Source organism: Poecilia latipinna, unplaced genomic scaffold (assembly GCF_001443285.1).
Source record: "Poecilia latipinna isolate Pla-1442-1.1 unplaced genomic scaffold, P_latipinna-1.0 Scaffold377, whole genome shotgun sequence".
NCBI classification, from domain to species: domain Eukaryota; kingdom Metazoa; phylum Chordata; class Actinopteri; order Cyprinodontiformes; family Poeciliidae; genus Poecilia; species Poecilia latipinna.
Genome location: NW_015112993.1, coordinates 107,754 through 114,320, shown reverse-complemented (window position 1 = coordinate 114,320; position 6,567 = coordinate 107,754).

Genomic DNA, 6,567 nt, shown 5'->3' with positions numbered 1-6,567 from the left:
GTCTAGACATTTCTTACAATAATTTACATTCAAACATTCATTAACATTCATCCTGTTCCAATGTTCTTGATTATGCAGGTCTGGCTTCAACTGTAATGTTTTGTGCACCACGTGGGGAAAATGGACTCTTCCTATTTTGTCATACGTAGAGCCTTTCAATCTAAGATGGTCATTTCTTCTGTTGAGATTTCCTCTATAATCCTGATCCAATGTTCTTGATGGCCTCAACCATCTTTTTATTTTTGCCTGTTTAGAAACTGTCAGAAACTCTTTCCTCGCCACATCTGTTGTATTATCCAAATGCATCACCAGTCAAGCACAGCCCAGATTTTCAGTCAGCATTGATCAAACACGTTCTCAATATCCAGTTATTTTTGTTTCTCCAAAAAATATGTGAATGTTTGGCTTATTCTTCTCCACATTGTCGCCAACATTCTTGTAATGTGGAAGTCTGACGACTTTTGATTTTGGGTGTTATAAATAACTGTTAGATTTTTCTAACAAAACTCCCTCCATTTGTCATCTGGTATTTTAATCAGCAGACGACAAATGGTCATACGCTGGTAGAAAACTTGAACTCCACATCACCCTGAACACACTAGTCCATCTGTGAAACACAGTTGTGGCACCATACTGTGTTAATGCATACAGCCAGAGCTACAATGGAATAGTTTAAATACAAGCATGGTCATCAACCAGACCTTACCCCAACCAAGATTGAAATAACAACATGATAAAATGTGAAAAAGATCAAGGAGCATGTGTACGTTTGCACTGCACCGTTACTTGTCTCATCTCTTTAAAGGTAAATCTATTTCAAGGTACCACAAAGTCACTTATTTTTCCAAATGATATTTTAATACAAATAGAGGTTGGTCAAAGGTATTCTGTATTAAGTGTCCTTGTGGCCCTAAATGGTTTGGCGCAGTCAAATCTTGAATCTGGTTTAGTGAAACATTACTGCTCTGCCGGAGGCATCTTTTGCGTCATCGAGTAAAGGCGAAGAATGCTGTAGCACCCCTGGTGACATGGCATCCAGACTTTGCCAGCTCTAGAATGGCATGGCACAGGGAGTGGTGGTGGTGGGGGGGTGGAATCCGCATGTTTCCATGGTGACGGTTCCTGCGTTTTTTAACATCCCAGAATAGCTTGACACATTCTCTCTTTATCCTTCCATAAACTGGTCCGTTGAACATCACTATTGTGTTTTCAATAATTCACCTCTGAGTATATAAAGATGGGTGTAATTCATAAATAAATACAGTTTCCACTCTTCCTCTTCTTATGTCCTTCAGCTTTCTGCCTCCATGCTTTTTTTTTTTTTTCCTAGTTGTGTCCCAAGATTTCCCTTCTGACTTCCGCACACACACACACGCTCCCCTTTGTTGTGTTGGACTATTTGGTCGCTGCAGAAACCAGGCCACTATATTTGTCAAGAGTTGACATGAGAGAAGGTCACTGGAGCCCGAGCTAAACAAAGAGAGGAGTTTGGAAGAAGGTATAAAGATAGTACGTGTTAACAAGGTGGTGAAATAATAACGGAGGTGTGTCTGAATAAAAAGAAATGAAGAAAAGAAGCCAAATGATGGAACCGTTACTGAAAAGCTGGTCATGGTTTCCTCACAGCTATGCACACACATCTTCTGTTATCACACTGCCTGGTAAAGTCTTGAACCTTATTTCCTACTTTGCTTTTAGCTGGACAGTGGTTAGGTGGTGCAACGTTCCTTGGAGCTAGCTGAAATGTTGAGTCAGAAGTATTTGTGATTTCCACAGCTCTCAAAGAAGATGATACTCTGCCTGAACTGGGTGTTCCACTAGCTTTGGCTTCACTGAAATAAACTCTGTGCCATGTATGGTGTACAATTCATTCGTACCGATTGAACCCGTATTTTTGGCACATTACAATCAATAACTTTAATTAATCTTATTGGGATTACATATGTTGAGGGTGTTATGAATTGTAATTTTGCATAAAAATTTAAAAAGTTAATTTATGACCAGAGCACATTCTTCCATATGTTTGCTTATAAATGACTTTCTTTTTCTCACTTTTGAGCAAAGGCCAAAATTATGGAGAGCACGACTACTGGCTGTCCTTTCTCCCAGATGAGCTGCAGATGTCTGCAGCTCCTCCAAAGTTACAATACCTCTCATGGCTGACTGTTAACACTCTCCTTGCCCTGTCTGTCAATGTAAGTGGACAAAAATCTCTTGGCTGTGCCTTTTCTGTGTTTGAATAATAGAGTAAACAATGACAAGTGAGATAATCAAACACCAGAATGTTGCTTAGTTACATTTACCCTGCATTTAAATGTTAAATGTGACGAAGACGTGCTCCTTGATCTTCATGATGATGATTGTTCACTAAAAGTTTCTTAACAAAGCCCTGAGGCCTTCACAGAACAGCTGCCTTAATAACGACATTAAATTATGCAGAGGAGAGAAATTCATGCCACACTTGTCAGAGTTTCAGATAAAATAAATAAATAAATAAAGCTCTTTTCTTTTCACTTCATAATTGCGTTCTATTTTGTATTAGTAAAGCAGCATCACAACAAACTGCACAGAAGTCTGTGGCTATCGGATGACAAAAAGTGAAAAGGATTAAGGATAATGAAAACGTATGCGAGGTACTTTAAATGATGTATATGAAACAGTAGACCGCTGGCTGTTAACCGTAAGTAACTCCAGAGGTTCAGTGAGCTGCATACTGCGACAGTGGGAAGTGGGTAATGTGGATAGGTACGAGCGTGTATGTGTGTTTGGGTATGCTGGATCTTTGGGGGCTGAGTGGGATGCCAGCGAAGGGAAGGGCAGTGGATGGCTCGGCCCATTCTTGTGATTTAACATGACACCACTTGCACTAAGACGGCGACAGCTGCACACGCACATGCCGGCCATTCTGTTTGTTGTAGGGGATTACTCTGCGATAAAAGCCCCAGTGAGCTGCAGCGTGGCTGGGGCAGAACTACTGTCCCCATCCACACACACACTCCCCCGCCACCTCCCAACTCCTAAACTTTTGAAAGCTTTCTCCAGGCCTCCAGAGCCCCCTGAAAACACAGGTGGGGCGCATCTTTCTGAACCGTCATGAATGGGAGTATTCTGCTGACCACCAGCCAGGCTGTAGTGGTGTCGTGTTGCTGTCAGACATCAATCAAGTGGGTCTGCACTGAAGCTTATGTAAGGTTCATTACTAAACAGAAACACCACAGCACTACGTGGAGACTTTATTCACTTTTTCATCATCAGTTAATCCACCTTTACTAAGATAACGTACTCGTTGCCAGTGCTTTGTCTTGTTTCGTTGTCAAAGTTGTGAGACCACTTGAAAATCAGTGTAATTAATGAGAAACAGACTGATTTTTAAAGGGCCAATGAGGGGTGTTCTGTTATCATGGTGATGGTAGCCAGTAGTCTCTGGCGACAGATTATGGCATCTGCTGCCGTCACTATGGTGACCATAACCTCCGAGTTTGCCAGGCTTTAAACAGAATGTTTTTCACAAAGCCGCAGAGAGACACTCTGTGCAGTCTCAGCTGAGATGCAACAGATGATGGATTTTCTTCACTATATTTTCTCTCCTGCCAAAGCAGAGGTCAGTCTGAGGTTTAAGGTTTACTGACCACTACTCTCTGTCTACTGTTGGAGAAACGTAAGATTTCATTCAGTATTGATGTTAATTAACCTCGTTATTGAGGTTAATAGATTGTCTTTCAAAGTGAAGATGTGAAGGCAAATTAAGCAAACCTCACAATTACCCCAGAAAGACAGAACTAGGATTACGTTTATGGACCTGCATTAACAGGCCTGGTCCGATCATCAGAGTCAAGGTTTCAAAGTTGGGATTTAATTGGATGCTTATAGGCAAAGTGGTGGAGTTTTCTCCAGCTCAATAAAACAGAGAAATACAGCGGTGTCCATCCCACATAAGATGCTGCACACTGCAGATCAGCTGGCATTGTTCACAAGAAACACACATTTGTCTGGTTGGAACTATTTCAGTTTGTAAAAAAAACAACTAATGAACAAAAAGTAGGAGAGATTTCAATAGAAGAAAACAAGGTTATGACTTAACCTTGTTTATTTAGGTGGAATAATAATGACTAAGAAAGATTAGTATGTCTGAACATGGATTTTTGAAGTTGGTCTGCTCTGCTGAAAGGGTTAAACTCTGTTCGGTTCCCAAAAGCCAGTGGGGAGTGTTGTTTAGCACGTGATGCAAAAATAACCCCCTTTGTCTTCACTTTGTATCCCCTAGGACCAGAGAGGCACCCGGATCACCCACTGCAACTTGTGTGAAGTTAAAATTTTATTGAAGTAAATACTTGCAGTAGCTTATAAAACTTCAGTTTCTTCAAGGTTAAAAGAAAATTATGAGTGAAATTTGACTAAACCCTTTTCAACCTGTTTACTAGCAGATGTTTTTGAAAAATGTCATACCTGAAACGGCGATAAGTTTGCTTGAGCATAGCCGAATAAACTCAAATATAAATGAACATTTTTGGTACATTCTGTATGTTGTGAGAACATCTTTTCAGCCACACGGAGATCGAACCTCCCTGTGCCCTTGTTCCGTCGCTGGGATCCGATCTCCCTGGACGGATGTCCTGCTTCATCCACCTTTGATTAACGCTCTTTCTCTGTTGTTATCTTACTCTCCTCTTTCATATCTGAGATTTTCAGACGGCACTCAAATGACGGCTCTCTGGGTCAGCGATGATCTTGAGGCTAACCTGGGGTGAGGAGGGTGATCCACCCGTCCCCATCCGCCCCCACCCCGCCGTCCTCAGCTGTCCCGCAATGTGTTGCTGCTTGTCACTGAGGAGAAGTGGGACACTGTTGCCAATGACAGGGCAATCCCTCCAGACACACACTCACACAGTCATATGAACACAGAATTGTAAACAACTGAGAATTTATTATTTTTTTTAAAAACATTTTTTTTAGCATTAACAGTTACGTCAGTAATAGAACAACTATTTATTATAGGTGAATGATGTTTACTCATCTGAACATTAATAGTCGTCACAAGAGTAGAAAACAGATTTGGTGCAAAGTCCTCTATTGATATTGTAGGTAAAAATGTGTAAAAAGACATAAAATAAATAATTTTCTTATTACAAGAAGTATAATTTCACACTAAAGTAGTGTGAAAAAATGTTTAATCTAAATTATAATTTATTCAAAATAAGCTTCACTTTAAGAATATACTTTTTTCTTTTTTTCAATTTACTGGTAGTACAAATATAGACCCATTCATGAATATATGTGTATATATATATATATATATATATATATATATATATATATATATATATACATTTAAGTATTTTTTTAGATGACACAAATCCAGTTCTATTAGAAATTCTTCAAAATGAGAAAGAAGTAAACATGCCATTTGAAATAAGAGTTATGTGTTTTGATCTTCATAAATCAGGACATGGCTACAAGAGAACAGCTCTTGCCTCCCGCAGGGACATTCAGTTACAAAAATATAGTAAAGATGATGTTACCTTCTGTGAACAACGTGAAACTGAGGCTGAAAAATAAAAGGTGAAAAGACATCTTAACAGACGTGAGATGTGTCAAGAACAACGGAGGGGGGAACGGTTTTCTATCGCTTATTTGCATTACCATGGAAATGTTATGTCACAAGAGGCAAAAACATAAGAAAATATGGTGTAAGGTGAGGCTGAAGTCGGTCGTCTGATTCACAGATCGTCAATTGTTCTTAAAAGTTGTGAGGACTGATCAAAAAAGCCAGAGCGTTGCCGTCTCTGTTTAGGGTAAATTCAGATTGCATAGCTTACAAAAAGGACAAAATTAGTTGACAATATCAAATAAAAACACATTTTCTAATCAATAGTAAGTAAGGAAAACAGGACAGGTGATGGCTCATAATTATTCCGTTACCGCATAGGACAATGATAAGGAGGTAAAAAAAAATAAATAAATTCCAACTTTCCAGTGTTATAATAAAAATGTTACACATATTTACCAGGTTTCTGATTTGTTTTTATTCAGTGGGTGATTTTAGTCTTACTTTTTAGCATCTTAAGGACTGTGTTCATTCTAGTGGGGAGTTGCTTGCATGGTTGATGCTCCAGCACACACACGCGCGCACACACACACTTTTTAAGTTTTGCTGACAATGGGTTAAAATTACAGAGGGTTATGAGTGACTCTGACACACTGTGGACCCCCTCCTTGCTTCACCCCTGAGTCCAACACAGGCGTCTTTGTGCTCCCTCCACCATCAGTGAAGATCCATCAGAGGCTAACCTGACAGCCAACGGCAGGCCTCTGCCAAGCTCCAGCTGCACGCTCTGCTTCAAGCCTGAAGCCAAAACTTCAACTGTATACATTCAACATCCTGCCGACTCCGGTAATATCAATACTTGAGCTAAAACAAAACATCTGTTATCACTAAAAAACTGAAATGGTTTACGTGCTTTATTTTGTCTTAATTTTTTTTTTTTTTTTTTTTTTTTTTTTGGGGGAACAAAAATTTAAAGAGATGGGGCAGGAAGGGGAAAAAAAAAAAAAAAAGCAGGGATGGAT